Genomic DNA, 20753 nt, shown 5'->3' with positions numbered 1-20753 from the left:
TCTGATTGAAATTCTGACCCTCCATTACCCTGCTTAGCACTGTGTAACTTGGGGAAACTTCTTCCCTGGCCCTTTTTGCACCGAGAAGAAGAAGAAGAAGAAGAAAAATACTGGTTAGATTAAGGTTGTCAAGTTGATATATGCAAAATGTGGTGTGTGTAGGAATCTAGAATTATTGTAGCTCAACCAGCTTCATGTGCACAAGCACCAGCGCTTTTGGGGCTCTTCCCATGTAAATAAACCTTTGTTTTTGGTATCTGATGGGATGACTAACAGCTCTCCAGGAAATCTGCCTACTCCACATCTATCTAGCTGGGAAGACACTGACTAAACATTGCACAGAATTTGAGATGAGCTGTGGGACACATGGAGCTGCTACCAGTAGGCACTAGCTAGAAATATTTTGTCCTGCTATGTTTTTTTTTTTTTCCTATTTCAGCTAGGATCATAACTTTAATGTTATTTAATTGTAGCTTTTTGTGTTAATTAATTTAATTTTTCAGCGCCTTTAGCAGCATGGTTTTATGAGTATTTTTAATTGATCTTATTCTTATGGAAATGCAATCACACATTAATTTAACAAGATGGATACAAGTCATTGGTCAACCCAGCTGTTCAGTCAAGGATCTTGTGCAGTGTTATTTATTGGGTTTGGTTTGTAGACTATAGCCATGCTAGAAACAAAAGAGAAAAGTAGTTAAGATGATGAAATCCCATTTTCATAAACAGGTCSTGGCCCTAACAATTATCTTTTTTTTTTATTTGCTTTGCTTTTTTCTTTCCTGCGAGTTTCACAAATATGAGTGAAAATGTGAAGATTTTTTTTTTAACTTGAGAATGTCAAACAAGTTGAATTTAAGCAAACTACTCATTTATTCTTAGATTAATGTCTYGCAGGCAGACTATCAGCTGTGAACTGTATTGTATTAATTTGCAATGGCAAGAGTTAATGCCAGTAATTGCTTTTCCTCTACAGAAAGAGCCTGTAGCAGATTGTTTTTACATGGCAATCTGTGATTGATAAATCAGGCAAAACAGGACCAAAGAAGGTTAACTGCCTCCCAACCACTTCCCCCATCAAATTAAAATAATGTGCAATTTGTAGGGTGCGTGGTAGCACGTGCTGCTGGAATGAAGCAATACGAGGGTGCATTCCCTTAAAGCAGTGACCCTCTTACTACATGTCTTTGACCGCAAYGGAGAAGTCATGTTGTTGGGAGTCTTTTTAAAACAAGTGAGCTCGTGAAACAGCCCCCAGACCCCTCAGCAAACTTCCTGTGCCGTCAGGCAGTGAGATGGACCTGATGAAAGAGCCCATTTGTGAACCTTTGGGTTTCTCTCATTGATTTGGAAATGCAGTTTAATAGAAAGTGCCATGGACRCTATGAAATGAGCAACTTATGTTCTGCTTCTCTCAAGTTTCTAACCAGTATTGGACGCAGCTTGTGTCACTGGCGCTGGCACATGGCTTGCTTTTTTTGTTTCTGTGCTGGATCGTTTTGAGATTGAGGGAGTAGGGAAGCAGTGGGAAAGAGAAAAGAAGAAAATGCAGCCTCCATCAGCCACAGATTACATGGCTGCTTTATTTTTCAATGCTGTTAAAACTCTGCTTATTTAATATCGATCATAGCGAGGAGCCAGCAAAGTGCAGTGTTAATTGGGTCCACTGGAATTCCTGCCCCTGGGACTGCTAGCTTCCCAGGAAGGGGAGGCGGTGGGAGYGGGAGGCGGGGAGGGAACCCACTGGGAGCCACATAAAACGTAAGTGCACTAGACATGAAGGCAGCCTGCATGGCCACAGAGCAGTCGCGGCGAGACCCCCCCCCCCCCCCAGAAACTGGGCAACACTTTTTTTTTTTTCCTTCTTCTTTTCTTTTAGCCCAGTTGCTCTTATTGAATTAACTCCTTTCATTTCTTTTTTTTTTTTTCCCTCTTTTTTTTTTTCTATCTCCTTTGTGGTGTTTTTTTTTTTTTAATTTTATTGTTCTGTTCTCCATTCTGCAAAGCTGCAAAAGCTCCGCTTTGAAAACTGCTGCCCCAGAGTGCAGTTGCTTAGCTGTCCTGTCAGCATTGTTCTAATGCTCATTCCATATGTATGTCACATAGGAGCAGTACCCTCCTCCTCTTCTCCCCTTCCCCCAATCCATGCATTTGCCCTTTTTTTTTTTTTTCCCCTCCTTCTTCCTAAAGGCTCAATATATATGTATATTTTCTCCCAGGGAGCTCGCAAACAGGGAAATTCAAACTCAGTGATCCTGTGCTTACTTATATAGCCAGGACCAGATTTCTCTTAGTAAAAGTGTTTGCTCTGTTCCTTCTTTTTCTTGCTCTTTCTCTTTTGCTTCCCTATAAACACAAAGGCTTTAAAACCCTCAGATCTGGAGCTGTTTTTGCTTTTTCTCGTTACCGTGACAGCATGTATCTCTGCTGCTGAAGAATGAAGCAGGCAGGCTGGAGTTTTTTTATGTTCACTGCTTTTGGGACCACTAAAGGGAAGTCCACAGAGAAATACGTAGAGCAACTGTGCSAACTGAGTTTCCTATGCTTGTTATCTGTCGCTTACTCTGACTAAAAGGTAAGAGCTTCTGTAATTTTCCCTTTCAGAGTCTTTGTGTGCTGTTTGTGCCGCGTCGTTTGACATGTGCAACTAATTGGCTTGGGAGGGAGGTGGGTCATGAAGATTTTGTCTTAAAGTATTAGAAATATCCAGGCAAACCTCTCTGTATCCAGCGGAGGGGAAAAAAATGTCTTGTTCCTTGGAATTTTTTTTTTTTTTTTTTTTTTTTTTTTTTTTTTTTTTTTTTTTCTCATCTCAAATGGTTCCTCCTCCTTGACTCAACGCTGATTGAGATATAAAGCCGGGGCACTATCGCCGCTGCTTATCTTTTCCTGTCCCCGCTCCCTGCCTAAGCAACGCGCAGGGGCTGTGCGCGCGCGCATGTGTGGGGCAAGGCAGATCCCCTCCTGCCTAGGAAATCCTTGGCAGCATGCACGCTCTCCTCTGCCGCTGTAAGCAAGCGTCTTGGAGCGCTCTTTGCGAGGTAAGAATGTCTTAGTTCAGCACGCTGCGGCTTATGCCTGTTTAGAATTATTCCTTGGATTACAGGGCGTACGGTGGAAAGTTATTAGTTTCCACAGAGACCCGTTTAATTGGGGGCTGTGAGTGCAGCGGTTCTGTTCGGTGCTTTACATACGCTGCTCAGCGTGGAGGAGGAGATGTTATTTTTTTTTTCCTCTTAATTCTTTCAACGGGCAAAGTTTACACTTTGCACTAGGCATAACAAATGAAGTTAGAGCTCAGATTGATTAAAGCTGTGGAGAAGCATAGCCTTACAAGGCTCTTAAACTTCGCCCTTATGGCCACAAGGCAGTTTATTAAAATATTTTTTTTGTGTGTGCTGCATTGTAATATGCAGCAGTGCTAGTGGGAGGGGATATTCTCCAACCAGAAGTAGCAGCAAATGCTGCCTGGACTCGATCGTTATATGTTTATGTGTTAGAAACCTGTTAAATCCATAACCTTGGTGTGCTCTGCTTTTTTTTTAGCCTTGCTGCATGCATCTTGCAACAAGCTCTTAATTCTAGAGGGCTTTGTTTTATGAAATGTGTTTTAGCATTGCAGCCTGCAGAAGTGCACTTTGTAAACTGTCCCTTCCACTGTGACAGTCCCTTCCTTTGGCATCTCAGAAGAGGGCAGGTTAAGGCTTGTGTTGGTTGGTATGTGTATGTTGCCTGCCTTACTCTCTGCTAGTTCCCTGCATTGAGAATGCATCTTTTAAAGTATGTTAATTTGTTAAGCTTTAAAATGATCTGTGGCTGAGACAGCTGAGCAGCCTCCTTTACTAATCTTGCTTTACTCCAAAGATAGTTATGCTTATTTGAGTAACTGGAAATGCTACCAAATAACACATGAGTTAGATTTAGAAACAGTCTGAAAATCCAAGTGTGAAGGAAGAGAGGAAAGTCCTATCTGAAGGCATTAATTTCTTCCCTTACTGTAGCTGTTTATAATGTCATTTCAAAATCAGATATTTCCTAACACATGCTCTGTGACTCTATTTTCCCATGATTGTTGCTTTATATCAGCACTGAGAAAACAGTCATTTAGATAACAGGTTTTCATTGACATCCTTTTTATAATATAGAAGGGAAGAAGCAGTAATAAGTTAAATTGGCATCTGCTAATTATGCTGAATACAGATTGCGAGCTCTGCAAGTCGTCCCTTGCCTCAATGCTGTTAGCATATTTTAGCACTGGCAACCAGAGGAAGGAAACTTGAATTTTCCTGCTTGTTTTTTTGTTGTTTTGTTTTGAGGATGACTTGTGAAGAAATGTGAAGTTTTCTTATGTTTGTATTCTGCTGGGAAGGATGGGAGGCCATCACGTGCTGTTTGGGTGTGCTTGGCTAAATTGATGAAGGACTGTAGTGATAATGCCTTATATTATAGTCACTAGAATTAATTTTGAGCCCTGGTGACACATAATTGTCAGATGTAGAACCTGGTCCTCGGACAGCAAGTGTTGGAGCGTTTCTAAGTCGCAGAGTAGCTGATTCTTTCACCTGCTGTCAGAAATGGAAGCTGTGCAGTGGTGCCGGGCAGCTCTGCCCCTGCCGAGGCGTGCGCGCCTGGTCCTTGTCCCTTTGCTCGGTGCCACAAAGCCCCGTCCTCCTCTCTGCAAACGTGGGAGCGCCGCTCGCTCGAGCTGCCGGGCCGGGGACAGACCCGAGCCCCTCGCACCGCAGGCGGCGGCGGCGGCTGGAGCAGTTTGGGGGGCTCAGCCGCTAGAGGGGAGGCGAGAGCTGCGCTGTGGCGATGTGGGCCCCGCCGAGCACCAAGTTGGACAGTGTCCGTCCCCGTCGTGGAGTGYGGTGCTCAGGCCGGGCCTAGGCCGGCGCCCTGGAGGCTGTGGCAGCTCTGCTGCCCCCGGGAGCTCCCTGCCCCGTGTCCAGGGCACGGGTATCAGCATCGTGTTGTATCCCTGCCCTCTGCGCACGCCGTGGTGGTGTGTGCGGAGAGCTCGCCGTGCGGGGCTCCCTGCTGCCTGCCTCGGACCCGGCTTGGCTGAGGAGGGATCCAGCCTTGGGCTTGGAGAGCTGGGAGACATGGACCTCTCGTCCTTCCTGTTCTGCTGCCTCGGTGCCGGCATCCACCAAGTTCACGCTTGTACCTTTATGGTGGAGCTTTTTGCTATAAATTGGAGAAAACTGAGGGGCTGTAAAAGTTTTTGTGTATGTTATCTGTAAATGACAGTGTTATTGTAGATTGCTTTAATGAGAAGTTGGGTTGGATGGGATGGTTTGTGGGCCTTGGCTAGAGACCTCAAAGAATAAGCCCTAAGTGTTGAAGAAAGTTCCCTTTGCACCCTTGTTGTCTGCTCGAATCTTCTAGAGTGCTCGTGTGCCAAAATTGTTGGTAGGTCACGAAGAAATGGCACTCTGATTTGCCTCACCAAACTGTTCTGCTGTCTCCTAGGAGGCAGGTATTCTTCTGTAAAAGTGTTGTTCCTGACAGAGACTATTGACCGAACTTGGCAACATCCTACAGGTCTGACCAGCAAGTGAAGAAGCCCCAATCAGCCGTTTCTCCAGGTTGAGTTGAGGTGTCCAGGGGGTGGGCGCTGCAGGCACCGTTCACTTCCAATACTGGTGGGTTACAGCACCGCTGCTGTCCCCATGTGAAGCCCCTAGAAGGGGCTTCAAAGTCTCTTTAATAAAGCATTATCATTTTGGATTTTCTTACTACTTCATACGCCCATGTGTGAAATGCAAAGCATGTTTAATGAACAAATATTTMAAATGTTTCCAAATTAATTAAAAACAGTTCCACATCTGAAATAAATCCAGTACCTTTCATGGATGGCTTCAGCTTCATGCTTTTTTTTTTCCCTCTTTTGAGAAGCCCTGTGAATATCCATGTGGATGCTTGGGAAAGCCAGAGTTGCAGAATCCAGGCTTATTTTATGAAAGAGGCAGAGAGGCAGATCTAMAGTTCACAGAGATCATTGAGATTTTGGGCCTTATTCCAGCAGACTTTGGTTAAGATTTAATAATATATAAAATTATTTAATATGATATGCTTATGCACAGTCAGATATTYTCAGAGTATTATGTCTTGAGTGTAGCCATGCAAATTGTAATTAAAATGTGTTGTTTATCGAGGTCTCAACTGCTGTTTAGATTCGAGTAGATTTCAGTGGATCTTCTATTAGGCACCATAAACAAGAAAGCGGTTTTTGTAATGAACTATTTTTCTGCTCCCTTTTCTGTGACCAAAAGTAAATAAAATGATCAGGTTTTTCTCTAAGGGGATGTTGTGATTTAAACTGACACAACTAAGTGACCTAAAGATAGGCTTATTGCATGCATAAAAAATGCGGAGCTGGGTTGTTTGAACTGCATTAGCATGAGAATGAGAAACTGCATGGTGAGTTGGCCAAGGTGACCATGCAGAACTGGGGGGTGCTTGTTCTTTGGAAAGCCTTGGAGCTGGGAATTCTTTTCTGAGCCATAAATAAATAAATCTGTGTCCTGTGCAATTAATGAATAAGGAAGTCTGGGCAACTTTAAGCTGTTTGGGTTATTTTAAAAACCCGTATGGTGCTTTTGTTAGTGCTGTTGGTTTCCATTTTTTTTCTCTTTTATTTTCATTTTTAAGAGGTTTTCTTTTTTTCATGACCTTCCTTCTTTTTTGCTGAAAGATGCTGATGAGAATGTTTTGCCAGTGCTGTGCTAGRCAGAAAACCGCTGTTAACTCCCACATCAAATTCGACATGTGCTGTACCAAAATGCTGTCCCTGAAACTTTCCATATTCRGGGTATACCGAAAGATTGCCGACAGTCAGAACTTACGCTGCCTCCTCTTTCGGGTCTCCTGCGACCACTAGCACTAGTTACTCCAGGGCCACCAAGAAAATTGTCTTGTTGTAGTCATACTGTGAGTGCACACAGCGCCTTTCCGGGGATCTCAGTGTGTTTTACAGACCAAAACTAATTAAACCTCATAACATCCACAGGAGGCAGATAAAGCATGAATCACAAATAAGTAAGATGAAACACAGGGAGGGGAAGAGCTCAACTTTCTCATGGTAGGGAATGAATGGAGAGGAGTTATAGGTGCCATGTAGCTTTGGAAGCTAGGCCGCAGGTGACTTGTTGAGAGAACTAGCCTTTCGGAGCCTGCCTTCACAGAGGCACTTAATGCTTGCTGCTTTGTGCCCAGCACTTGCTTTCTAGAAATGAAGGGAGTTCAGAGCTCCTCAGCTTCATGCTGCCTGTTGGGAGTCCTTGGGAAATGTGCACAGCAAGTGTGATTTGGAGAAGTTTTCACACACCGTGCGCAGACACTGAACTTTGGTTTTCTGAATTTTCTGCCTTTATCTTGAACAAAAGTGTCTGACAAGATGCATCAGCTCTCATGACTGATAAGAGGTTTTGGTCATTGATAGGTTTTCACTTCGCTGGCACAGTAGTTCCACCAATTTCAGCTCTGATGAGGCCTTCGAGATAAGAGTGATATTCTCAAGATTGCTGCTGTGGTCAGTCTTAATTATATGCAAAGAAAAAAAAAATGGTGTTGGAGAAATGAGTGAGCTGGAAATACAGCAAAATGAAGTGGGAATGAGCAAGTCCATTCAACAGCRTTGAGTGTGCAACAATATCAGAGAATATGAGCAAATTCCATGAGAAAATGCAAAATTTTTAGCTTGTCTGGAAACCTGTTTATGAAATTGTAGAAGGAATTTAAAGAAAGCAATTTGAAAAGAAAACTAGAGAAATATCAGATAATTATGGCATTACAAACCAGGCATGCAGATAATAAGATACAATGCAGAAATTACCATCAGGACATGCTGTACAAGTGGGATGTTCTGGTAAAGACAGAGATAAAAGGAGTTGTGAGAAAAAGCCAATCTCCTAATTTCTGTAACCTTTTAAGAAAAAGGTTACAGAAGAAGTCTGTAAGAAAAAGTCTGAGGCATAAGAATCAACTGATAGGTCTGAGTGGGCCAGATCACCTAGTCCGGTGTGTGACAGTGAGCTCGGGGCTTGAGAGGAGAAGGCAGCAGACAGAAGGCAGCAAGGTGGTTTATCAGCTGAATCTGAAGTGAGAAATGAGGATCAGACCCATTCCTGATGGCAAATAAGTAACCTGTGAGGAAGGAGATGGAACTCACTGGTGGTGTGAATGTTTCTTAACTGATGTGAAGTCCCTTTCCTCCTAARGCAGTAGAGGGAAGGAAGAGAAAGGCAGACAAGTTGTCTTTAAATACAAAGACAGAGGTGATCAGGCATTTAATGTTGCCTGTGAAAAGCAGAAGAGTTTCTGAAAACTGGGGACAGGGCACCAAAGAAGCGGCATGAAGATGGCAGTGTCTTTTTGCCATGTCAACATAGTGCTGGAAAGCAGCAGGAGAGCTGTGGAGTTTATGACTCGATGCCTCTTTGGGAAAGAGCTGGGAGTTGGGTTATTTTAGCACTTGGCTATCCGCTTCTCAGGTCACATCTGAAATACTGTATGCAGCTTAGGTTATATACTTACGGAAAGGGCATTACAGATGTGAAAAAGAATGACCCCAAGGGAGCTTCAGTTCTGTTCAGCTGTAAAGGTCAGAGAGAAGGATTATAGGGGCATCCGGTGGAAGAAGTAGTTGTTTTAAGGTATGTGCTTCTGTAAATGGTGACAAGTACTAGAAGTGAAGAATAATATCAAAGTTCAGCAAGTCGTGGCATCTGGTTCAAACTGCTGGATAGGCGRTGAATGTTGGGTGGAATCCGCTGCAAAAGAAAAGAGGAGAAAAATGAATGCTTGCTGCAAGTGAGCCTAAAAAAATGTGGTTTGGCATGATGGACCAGCACTGAAGGGCAAGAGTCAGTTGTCCRTTGGCTTCCTTCCTATAGATCTGTCCATCTCCCTAGACAACGTCCCTATGAGTGAAGTGTTCATACGGGGGCGTAAGTTTGTGTGTTTAAGTTAATTGACAAACACTCATGTTATTGGAATTAATGCTGGAGTTTGGTGCTGATGGACCAGTTTTTGGACCGCAGGGCTCCAGAGAACAGGGCAAGGCGTCAACGTTTCTCCTGTTGTGGAGCTCGACAAGAAGCTGGAGCAATGACAGATCTCTAGTTTGTTTGTTTCTGGGTTTGCAGTTGAATTAATGTTCATCGTTAAAGACTTCTGAAGAAGTTTCATGKAGGTGAATAACGACCCAGAGAAATCTGCCATGTGCTCCTTCACACAGCAAATCCATAAGGAGTTGCTCAGAAGGGGCTGTTCATACAGAGCAGACAAAAGGGTCCCACGTTCAGACTTGTAGGATTTTGGTTTCTCAGCTGTARCCCGACTGAGCTCCTCGGGTGACACACACTGCTCACTGGCCAGTGCCCCCGGGAGCTGACAGCCTCGGTGGTGATTTAGAAGGCACGTTTATACAGTCATCTCCAACTTCATTACTACCCTGTTTCCTTGGATACTGAGCGTTTTGCATGTCATTACAAGGGGGACATGAACAATGCTTGGTGCTTCTCCTGGTTTTCATAAAGTTTTTATGACTTGATTAGTGATTCTCTTTTGCCTTTAATTTTGTGTATCAAAGAGGAAAAAAGAAACAAAAGGAAGTGAATTTTGTCGGATAATTTGCACAGCGTCCTTTGAGCTGGGGACAGGTTTCATTTCATAAAGTGTGGAAATCTTGTGTGTCACTCGTGGAGTTATGCTGCTGAATGGGTTTTAAATTGGAACTGAAGTGCTGCTATTCACGTCAACTTCAAGTTCGTCCTGTTTGGGAACAGCCTTACAATAGCAAAGGGAAAGCTGTTTAAATGCTGGGCAGTAAACAAAATTTGTCTGGGGTGTGCAAGCATTTAAATACTTCATGTGTCTAAGCTGGTTTTGATAGTGTTCAGGATGCTGCTTGAAATAAGTGATTTCCTTGCGTTCTTGGAGACGATAATAGGTCAGAGTATCCACTAGACACAGCAGAGAGACAAGGATTGAAACTGTGACACAGCCATAGATGACACATGCTGTGTCTGTACATGAAGTGCAAGCTCAGTTTGGGCATGTGAGATATGTGTGTGGACACACTGGCTTGCACGAGAAACGTGGCCACTTGCTGAAGGGGGCTTCTGGGTTTGAACCCGCTGTTTTGGTCGCTGAAACAGCTATGCTGTAGTTAATGGCTGTCAGTATCTTCTGTTCAGACAAAACATATACTGCATAATTCGTTTAATAAAAAATCCATGTTCCAGAAACTGCTGAATGCAGAGTTTAATACAGTAGCATCCAGATGTAAGTCCTGGGGTTGTGCCTAAGATGGATCCTTTGTATCTGCTCAGTTTTATTGCAGTTCTCCTCATGGTGATTTTCATCTGCCAAAGGCCGCTGGGAGCCTTTTCTTATAAAAGGGATACAGAAATGCCATAAAACCCACAGTCCTTTTCCCCTTACCCATAATAGCGGATTTCAGAAGTGAGAAATGCTTGCTCTTCATTTTCCCTTCTGTGTGGGTTTTCAATATCGCTAGGTTTGTTTTAGTAAGCGGATAAACTGCAGTTTCGTAACTTTACTGCTTTTGTTGTTTACTTTCGTTTAAAAAAAACACAAAGGAAATGGGTAGGGTAGCCTCCTTTCAGGCCAAACCACTCCGCGTGGTTCTGGTTGTTGTTGYGGGGACATCCCTGCTGCCTTTGGGCAGTGACAGTCCCTGTGCCCCACGGGACACGTCGTGGGCAGTGGGGCCGGCAGCRGAGAGAGGCCTTGCTGGTTGGATGGGGAGACCTCAACACACGATGGCCAAAGTGCCAAGGGCAGCTGGCGAGAGCCCTGGCGCCAAGGGACGTCAAGTAAAGGGACTTTTCCAGGGTGATTGCCACACGTCTGAGTTAAGGGAGACTTTAGTTAATCCCGCGTATGGCGCTTGCCATGAAGATATTTCCAGCAGATACTGTACAGTGAGATCTGTCATTCTGCAGGACCTAAATAACTGCTGGGCCATAGATAGCTCTGTCTGGATGAGCGTTTGTGGGAAACCTCTGTTCTGGCACCAAAATAATGGCCTGTTTGTTCCTCTGGTCAAAGCAGCGATGTGTTTTTATGTTTCTGATGTACATTTTTAGCACCGTTCCTGGTGTCGTTCAGTGTTCTGGGAACGCTCCTCCAGCTCCGTGTTTGTTTTGGAAAGCTGGTTTTCCAGCAAGCAAATCTAAGACTCGCAATTAATGGTTTTGCTAAAAATAAACGAAAGCAAATGGCTCAGCTCTAAATAGCGATCCCTGCTCCCTGGAATTTTTAATTGGGATGTGTCTGCCAAGCTGGACTTCTCCGAAACCTTGAGCARACTTTGAGGGATCTGCTCATCTGTGGGCTGAGCGGGAAAGCTGAAGCCACGGTGGTTTCAGTTACGGTTGCATTAGCTAAAAAGTGGTGATTTTCTCAAATATCTGTGCTTGGATGGATCATTGGGGGGGGCAGAATCATGCATGGATTCTGTGTGCGCAGCATGTTTGGATTTGGTGGAAATTTCACCTTGCAGAAGAGGTGTTGCACTTTGCTGTGGCTCCTGTGCAGTTAGTGCTGAGCTGTCGGGACCTCACAGGAATTCCTTCATATGCATCAAAACCACTGAATTAAAATACTTCTTCCAAAATGACTCGATTCAGCAATTTCAAAGGTTCAGGTGTTTCTAATGCAGGTAAAAGTGGTAGACCAGTTTGGATGGGAAGCTTTGTTCCTTGCTCTGCTTTGGCCCTAACAYGTGGAAATAAGATTTGTGGCCTAACTTTGCTCAGTTTAAGCCAACTCCATGTGCTTCCCTGTCTCACTCCCAACGTCTGTGGGGTGAATTCCCCTCAGTGTGAGCGATGCTGTGATGCAGCTGACCTCATATATCTGAGTTTGCAGAGGCTAATTGGTTAGGGGGACAACTGGAGGCAGGTTGAGGGTTGGGTTTTGGAAGGTGGTTGCTCAGCAGTTCCCTGGAGTCGGAGCTGTGCAGACCCCTCAAATTGGGTGCTCCAGAAATGAGGGCGGCYTCGTGGGATGGGTGCTGCAGAATGGCAGGTGTCAGCGCCCTGCGGAGCCTGCCCTGTTGAAAGAAAAATCAGCCCTGCTTGAATCTAGGCTTGATTCTAAAGTCTCTAACTTGCTGAGAAACTCGATTAAAGCATTTGCTCCCTGTGCTTCAAGSCTGATCTCTCTCACTCTCTGTCACAGCTTTCTCAAAGATCAATGGCAGCACAGAACTAATAATCATCTTTCTGTCCTCRAGAAAGAAAATTCCTTATTCTGTGGGAACATGAGATTTAACTATTCCTGAAGTGGTTGCTGTYCTTAACTTCCTCACTGTGAGGGTGCCAGAGCCCTGGAACAGGCTGCCCAGGGAGGCTGTGGAGTCTCCTTCTCTGGAGATCTTCCAAACCYGCCTGGGTGCCACCCTGTGCCCCGTGCTCTGGGTGTCCSTGCTKGAGCAGGGGGTTGGGCTAGATGATCTCCAGAGGTCCCTTCCAACCTCAACCATTCTGTGATTCTCTGTGATTCTGTGAACTGTTTTTTTCCTTCACTCCACTGTGTGCCTGYGATTTCTCCCCCTTCCCAGACTTGCAAGAATAAGTGAATTTGGGTCCTCTGATGCTGCAGGAGCTCATGACCTTCTGTCTCTCCTTCCTCAATGCAGAAACTTATAATGGCTGCAAACGAGGCTGTTTTCCCAGTTGCAGAAGTGGATTATGCTGCTCACTACTAGCCCTAAGCTATCTGTTTCCCCTTCAATTTGGATTTTCCTCATTCGTCTTTATTCACTCCAGTCCTCTTTCTTACCCTCCTCACCTGCCCAGCCTGAGATGGATGCTAAGGTTTTGGTCATGCCCATAGCCCTGCCCCAGCCGCCTCCGCTCTCCAAGGCCTGGGTGAGGGGCACCTGCCCCTTCCCTGCTCTGTGAGGGGCAGGAAATGCAGATATTGCCATCTTAATTTTATCAAAACCAGAGAACATTGGCAATCCTGGGAAAATGTGGGCTGAATGAGCCTGGCCAAGTCAAGGCCTGGACAAGTCTCTGCCTCTTCATGTCTCTCTTTGTGTACTGTAAATGACACAGTGTTGGCTCAGGGAGCACCTTGCTGGGTACCACAGTGTTCACCTCGCTTACTGGGTTTTCTGTTCTGGCCCTGCTTTGCCCTCTCCTGGCTTTCTCTTCTTGGCCTCCTCGCTCCAGCCTTACCAACCCTTACAGCTCCAATACCCCTCCAGCTCAGATCATGTTTCTGTCTATAAAGATGTCTCTCTCTCTCTGTGTGTGTGTATATATATATATATATATGATCATATATGTGATCATTATTTATATAGGATATATAAAGATACAGATATATCTTTATAGATATAGCCTATGTTTAAAGAAATCCTCTCAGGACAAACCTGAAATTGGGCTTATTCCAAGGTCCAGTGTGGAATAAAATGCTTTATTGTGCAGTCCATTATGTAGAAACCCTATGGGACTACCATTACTTTTGACTGCTTTGCTTCGCACATTGCGTTTTTTCCCTCTGATCCCTGTTTTGGGGCAGTTGTTCTGGCAGGAAACGTTTGAGCAGTCTCCTTTTTCTGCCAGCCTCCCCTCACCAGTGTGTGAGGGTCTAGAGCTGAGCTGCCTCCTCACATCCAGCAACTGCTGAAGTAGCTGTTGTGTCCTCAGAGAGCAGCAGTTTGCCCATACACCGTACACCTACATACCTATTATGTCCCTGGAAACAGTAGCTGTAAATCTCAGACTTCTTTCCTACTCTAAACCAAAGCTGAACGGTTTATACAAGCCTGCGCAAGCTGTCAGGAGGAATATGTGCAGTACCCAGAACACAGAGCAGACCGTCCAAAACGGCACCTAGAGCTGGAGGCAATGGGTTTGACGGCCGACTACAGCGAAAGGGGGTTACGGCTCTCCCTCCTGTTACATGAGGGAAATGGGAGATGCTTTTCCAGCTGTGGATCTGGCACACGAGTGCCAAGGCCAGCGCGGTTGAGGCCCGTTTTGGTACTTGTGCTGCTGCTCCCTGGGCTCACCCTGCTGCCTGTCGCTGGGCGCTGTCAAAGTGGGGATCAGATTGATCTCGGGCTTCGTGTAAGGGGCTGCTGGATTTTAATTACAATTACCCTTGCAATGCTTCATGAGATAACATTTTCAAAGAGCACAGTTGAATTGTGCTGCATAAATCCCACCTAAGACCCCATTTATGCCACTGGTGGGTGTAAATGAAGTCTCTTGTCCCCCAGTATTCAGGTCTGCAAGAACTGGTGGTTTATGGGGTACAGAGTTAATGGGCTGTAGATGGAGACTGGGGAAAGACCAATGCTAATCCAGGACTAAGCAGTCYTGGATTTCTTACATGTGGATTGTATCTGGAAGGAACTTCAGGTCGGGGCTCCTTAGGAGGAGTCTAAGCTTTATGAAACTTAAAAAGAGAAAAAAAATATACATTGTAAAGCCAAATAAACACAAAACAGTGCCCTTCACTGTGCTTTGTGAGGAAGGAGGGAGCCCCCAGGAAAATAACTGTCTCATCTCGAAGCTGGCTGAAAGCTTTCCCTTTTGGCAGTGATTAAGAAGTAGGAACCGAGGGGTGTTGGAGATGCACAAAGGCTGAAACCTGTGTGTCGTTCTTTGTCTCCAAGCGGGATGGACCACCAAGGGACCAGCTCAAATCCCTTGTAGGGTTGCTCCCTGGAATTCCCTTCTGACAGATCTCACATGGTGGCAAATTATTCCTCCCCTCTCTCCCCCTCCCTACCCATTTCCCAAGCCGTGTTTCATCCTCAGGGGAAGGGAGATGCTGAGAGCCCCTCTGCAGCAGCAGCCCGGGCTCCTGCTCCCAACTGGAAGTGTTTGCTGATGAACTGATCCTTCACAAAAATTGCTGGCGTATGGAAAAATCTCTGACACCTGCTAGCAAGAGAAAGTTATTCATAACATAGGGCTGAGTGGCCAAATCTTCGCTTCCTAGAGAGAGCCTGGGATTGCACTTGCTCTGTGCGGAGGGGCCCTTCTCCCACGTGGAATTGCGTGCGGGCAGTGGGAGGACGTGCAGCTGCAGAGGACATCGGAACCTGTGCTGCTCTCTGTGGCAAAGGCTGCTCTGCAGAAATGGCCATTTTGCCTTCATCTTCTCTTCTCGAGATAAACATGTCACAGTGTAATCGTATATATTGGGGTTCATGGGGGAGCAGGTTGCCCCGTGAATATGTCACCTCAGGGAGTAAATCTGCTTTTCACATYCATTGGATTTTCTCCTCCCTTCTGCGTTGAGCTGAATGTGCATTTTTTATGCATTTTTTATGCATTTCAATGCATTTCAGTGTGGCAGAAATTTTGCTTCTGAATTCATATTCCTTTTCGCTAGCAGTAATTTGTACCAAAGCCTTTCCTGGCTGGGTGAATTGTGGACTGTATTTGAGGGCAGTGCAGAGAAGMTGTCTGACTAGAGGAGGTGCCGTTTTAACCGGCTTTTTTCCTTCTCATTTACCAACTTGCTCAGGATACTAATGTGTAATGAGGGGAGAATATCATGGTTATCTCTAGTCCATTGCAGTGCTTCAGAGGGAAGTCTTGGTCTTTACAGTCCAACATCAGTAGGGTCCATGTGCTTTAGATAGGTATTTCCATGAGTTGTGGCAATGCATAGGGGAAGAGATGCCTTCCAGGAGAGGACACCAAGGCTCTGACCTCCTCCTTGCAAAGACAAACTGTGAACAGGTCTTTCTGTCACTGGTGCAGCTTCATTRAAGAACTAAGCAAAAGACAGCTACAGAACAATGCAGCATGTTTCTTAATCCTCATGGCACTTTTTCATTGAAATGAAGATTCTTGTAACCCAGCCATGAAGAAGATTCTGCATGTGCAGGTTGCTATTGCTGATAGAAACTTGGGAGTCCTGGTTGGCACCAAGTTACCCGTGAGGCAGCAGTGCCCTCATGGCCAAGAAGACCAATGGGATCCTGGCTGCATCAGGAGGAGTGTTGCCAGCAGGTCAAGGGAGGGGAACCTGCCCCTCTACTCAGCTCTGGTGAGGCMGCACCTGGAGTACTGGGTCATCTGGCTGCCACCCTGTGCCCCATGCTCTGGGTGTCCCTGCTGGAGCAGGGGGTTGGACTAGATGATCTCTAGAGGTCCCTTCCAACCTCTACCATCCTGAGGTACTCTGTAATTCTGAAATAGGGGGTGCCATCATCCAAGATACTCTACACAGCGATTGCCTGGAACACGTTCCTGCTCCGAGGGTATAATTGCCTCTAAAGAAATAGAGAAGATTTTCTTCTTTTTCCCCATTGTGGCTGGTTGAAAGGTTATTCCTTGTGTCTTGCTGAATAATTCTACCTGATATATTCTTTATGTTTTGTAAAACTCCTTTTGGCACTTGTTTAACGTTTTCAGTGCTTACCCAAGAGGTATAAATTTATAAAGTTTTATTTTTCAAGCCTTCTGTGGTATGGAGGTCTTTGGGATTAGAGCAATTGGCCTCAGGAGTGGCACTCACATAGCACTTGTTTCATATCGGCACGTTGAGTTGGAGCCCCAGGTCTGTTGTGTGGGAATCGTGGCAGCTCTTGGAGCTTTAGTCTCTGTTCCCAGTCTGGTGGGGTGTTATGCTTGGAAGCAGCCCAGGCTGAAGGCTGCCAGAGCCAAGAAGAAAAGAGAAATTCTACCCTTACCTTTCACTGTTCCTGTAAGGAGCAGCAGCTATCGACAAGTCCATGCAGCTGCTTTAGAAGTTGTGGGCTATACAGGCAATCTTTGTTAAAGAAATGAAGAACAAGTGGCTGGGTAGAAAATTAAATGTGAAATTACAGATTTTTCCATGATGTTGAAGTTCATTTTGAAGAGTATTAAAAATGGTGATGCACCTTTTTATTTCTCCATTCCTCTCTTCCCTCTTCAAGACCCAGAGGGTTTAATACGAGCTGGAGTGGAAAGGCGCTGAACTCTTATTTTGAGTCATCTTGTCTGCCTCCCTGCTCAGTAGGGAGGAGATTTTGGTTTGTTTCTTAATCACCATTCTTGTAAAAGAGCTTTTTCTTTTCTTCAGACTAACCTTGTTGAGCAATATCAGGGGACTTTTTTTTTTTTTCTTTTTGAGTGATTCCTGCCTGCACATTTAAAAATCAAACACAAGCAATCACAATCTTTCTCCTTACTTGAAACCATAACATTTTTTTGACAAGAAGGGCCTTTAAAGAAGTGCCCCGTAATTTATGGTGGGTTGCTTTGTACTTTGTTTCTGTAACCTATCACATTACATTTCCTGTGTGTTAAGTATGTATGTATTATGAGCTCTTAAAAGCAAATATGCCAGAAGAAAGGAATTCAGTAAATGAATAAAACATTCTTGGGCAGCCCAAGTGGCAGTTTAATAGTGYATCCATTGGGACTCTCAAATAATGTAATGATGATGGTCACGTAAATATATGGATAGATGAATAACTTCAATGCAGAGGTTGTTACAATGTTATGTGTCACATGAAATAAAATCAAAATTTGAAAGTGCTGCTTGACATGAACATCCATTTTTTTTTCCAGGGCCAACATTGAAAATATACCTAAAAATACACTAAGTGGTGTGTTTATGTGTACGTAACTTAAACACGTACATGCACATGCATGCAAACACACATGTTTATGCATATAACATATGGTATACATATAACATACAATCTTCCTAGGTTAAATTTAGTATTTTTGGACTGATCCTGATTGCACCGAGCCATGAAAACTTCATGGAATTTATTGAAGTGATTGGATTTACAGTGCTGTGTTTGACATTAGGTGTTGGATCTAGTTTTCTCTAAGAATAAATGCATAAATGGTAAGTGAAGCTAAGTTTGTCATGTTATTTTGCCTGGGTTAGACACAGCTTTTTCATTAGGTTTTCATAGGTTCTCATAATAACATAGCTTCATAAATACCCAATTTGATGCCTGTTTGCCACTGCAGAGTTTGTAACCTTGTGCATGGCTAACCTGAAGGTAAAGTTTTACATAATTTTCACTTGTAGCGATGAGTTTCATAGGAAAAAACAATTTCAGATAGTAGAGGAGCTGGAAACCTGCTGGTAATGACCACTGGTGAGAATATCAATGGCAGAGAGGAGCCAACTTAGGCTGTGGCAAGGACAGGAGGAACAAGGTCACCAAACATGATGTAAAGGATAATACTGTTCCTTTCCTTAATCTAAAGAGACCTATTGCAAGGAAGCTGCAGGTCTGTGATTAAGCTTAAGATTAAGAGTCTCTGGTTCACCTGAAGTACAGCATCAATCTCCATCATCAGCTAGAAAAAATCCTCCTCCGCAGAGGCTCAAGTGGAGGATGCTGATGTGCCCTGGGGACACAGGCAGCAGCTCGCGTTCTTCTCTGTGGAGTATTTAAAAATGCTGTATTGCAGAAGAGGCCCAGCTGCTGAATTTGGTCTTTGGTTGGTGTCTCTCACTAACATTTGTAGATCCCTGTAGCTGGCCTGTCCGCGGCCACGTACTGGGCAGCACTTGCCCGGGCATCATCCTCCAGGCGTGGCCATTTTTGATGGCTGTGCCCTCTGTGGCCAACACAAAGGCCCAGGAGAAGAGGGGGCTTCATTCAGGTGCTGCTGAATTAAACCTGTGATTGGTTGTGGTATTTATGTGGAAAAATAAATTGTCACGGTGCACATTTTTCAGTAGAGGGAAATGGAAACAAAACCAAACAGCCTTTCACCAAAATTTCCTCCTTGTTCGGATCAATCGGGGATCAATCTCAGTCAACAGGACTCTTGCATACCCAGAGCATGTTTGGAAACTGTCATCTTATGTCAATAAGCTGTGAGTTAAAATCCTTGTTTGTCTTATATGACTTGTGTGGTATATACAGAACAATCAGATTGGTGTATTGGGACAAGGAAGCGTCACTATGAGGATTTGCTGGTTATTCAAGTATGAGAGTCCAGGAGATGATATCATCTACTTTTATTTTCTTTTTAAAGATTTTCCTTTTTTTTTTTTTTTAGTTCTTGAAATGCATAAGAAAATACAAAAGAACCAAAGTGTGGTTGRGGAAAGAGTTGCATGTGAAAATAAGTATATAGAAAGACAAGCATATTAACAAATACTTGGAAGAATGGATCAAACTGACTAATGGGTTCAGCAGTGCTCTATATTGACTGGGATCGGGAAGTTAAGTGTTTTTGTGAACATTATAACATCAATGCAATAAAYTGATTGTCATTAGTACTTAAAAGTGTGATAGTAATTCAGTTATGTTGGAAGTCATAACTAATATGAATTCATATTCGGTGRTTCTGTGACTCATATTCCAAAACTTGCATGCCATTATCTCCTAGGGGGTATTGAAATCATGCTGGAAATTTAAATTAACCCCTGTCATTGCTGACAACTTTTCCTCTTCTAGCTTCAAGAAAACTACCTTTTCAAGCATCTTCTAAATGACAGTGAGAACAATGTGGGTCTTTTAATAATTGCCCTTTAAAATTGATTTTTATCATTTTCACCCGTCGCAGTCAATGTACTGTCTAACAAAGAAGGGTATTCACACTCCCAAACTTTAAGCATCTAGGCAGTTTCCTCAGGCTCTTTCACTTTCAGGGGGAAAAATGGTATTTATCATCTTCTGAGTCATCTCCGGCCATCTCTGCCTGGTCTCTTTGCTCACTCTGTCTTCTTTTAACCTCYGCGCTTAGGTACCTGCAGTGAGGCACTGTGAATATTCCACATGCCTGTATGGAGGACCTCCAGGTCACCTCAGGTGGCTGGTTTTCGGTTGTACTGAGATGCTTTTGTTTATCATGCATCTTTGGAAACCAGGTGGAGGGTCCTTAGTGAGTTGAGTTGGTGGCAGGTGTGGGGTCATGCACGGGATGGGACAGGCGACAGGCAGTGGAGCTGAATTTATAGCCTGGTTCTCTCTGCAGATGCCAAAGTGGAAATTTGGTGCAAGCTGGAATTGACTTCATGTAAGCTGGAATGCTTTTAAGCAGTTGTTGGTCAGAACGGCCAGTTCGTATCAGGTCAGGCAGGCGGCAGGTTGGTGAAGACCTCTACCTTTTGTATAGTGAGATTTTGAATTCTGTAGAACAAATAATACGGAAAAAAAAAGCATTTGTCCTTATTGACCCTCTGTTACCCARTGTATTTCGTGGATAGTGGTGATTGTATACATATGCAAATGCAATATAATATCTATTCCAGGGCAGATTTAAATCTCATAGAAATTCTCAGCAAGGCCTAGAGTCCTCACCAGAGAACTTGTCAAGCAGTTTTATTTTCTTCATTATATGTTTTGTCTTGTGTCATATCTGTGTGTGTATATACATATGCATGTGCATATGCAATTGTATTCAAGTAGGCATCATTCTTTCTTAATTTTATTTTTGGGTGGTTATCTGGTAATGGCTGGCCAATACATGTTATGTACTGTTTCTTGATGGCTTGCATTTCAYTTATTATGTGTTCTTTCTCAACTGTTCATATTAAAACTTCATCATATTTGGCTATTAGTGTGTTGCACACATAACAGTAATCCTGTCTCCTTCCCAAAGACTGGAACTGAAAATGAGTGTTCCAGTAAAATCCAACATTAACAAGTTGAGACATAGTTGAAGCTACTGGTGAATAAAAACAATAATTCCTGTGTATTCATGCACTTATATGAGCTTAATCAAGTAGTGTGTGTTTGATTTTTTTTTTTTGGCCACTCTCATGTGATAATTATTTTG

General features: G+C 44.0%; 1 protein-coding gene across 2 annotated transcripts in view; it reads left to right on the top strand.

The window, feature by feature from the left end:
• The first annotated feature begins 2208 nt into the window (after positions 1–2208).
• Positions 2209–20753, top strand: part of FAT3 (FAT atypical cadherin 3) — a 324123-nt gene continuing 305578 nt past the window's right edge. Inside the window, exon 1 of one of the 2 annotated variants that reach the window (XM_026052964.1) lies at positions 2209–2575. The gene's annotated coding sequence lies outside the window, so the exon portion shown is untranslated. The remainder of the gene's footprint in view (positions 2576–20753) is intronic. The other variant, XM_026052963.1, reaches the window with a different exon arrangement.

Source organism: Nothoprocta perdicaria, unplaced genomic scaffold, assembly GCF_003342845.1.
Source record: "Nothoprocta perdicaria isolate Ctin4 unplaced genomic scaffold, notPer1 scaffold_94, whole genome shotgun sequence".
NCBI lineage: Eukaryota > Metazoa > Chordata > Aves > Tinamiformes > Tinamidae > Nothoprocta > Nothoprocta perdicaria.
Note: the sequence above shows the minus strand (reverse complement) of the source record. Positions and strands in the feature narration are given on the sequence as shown.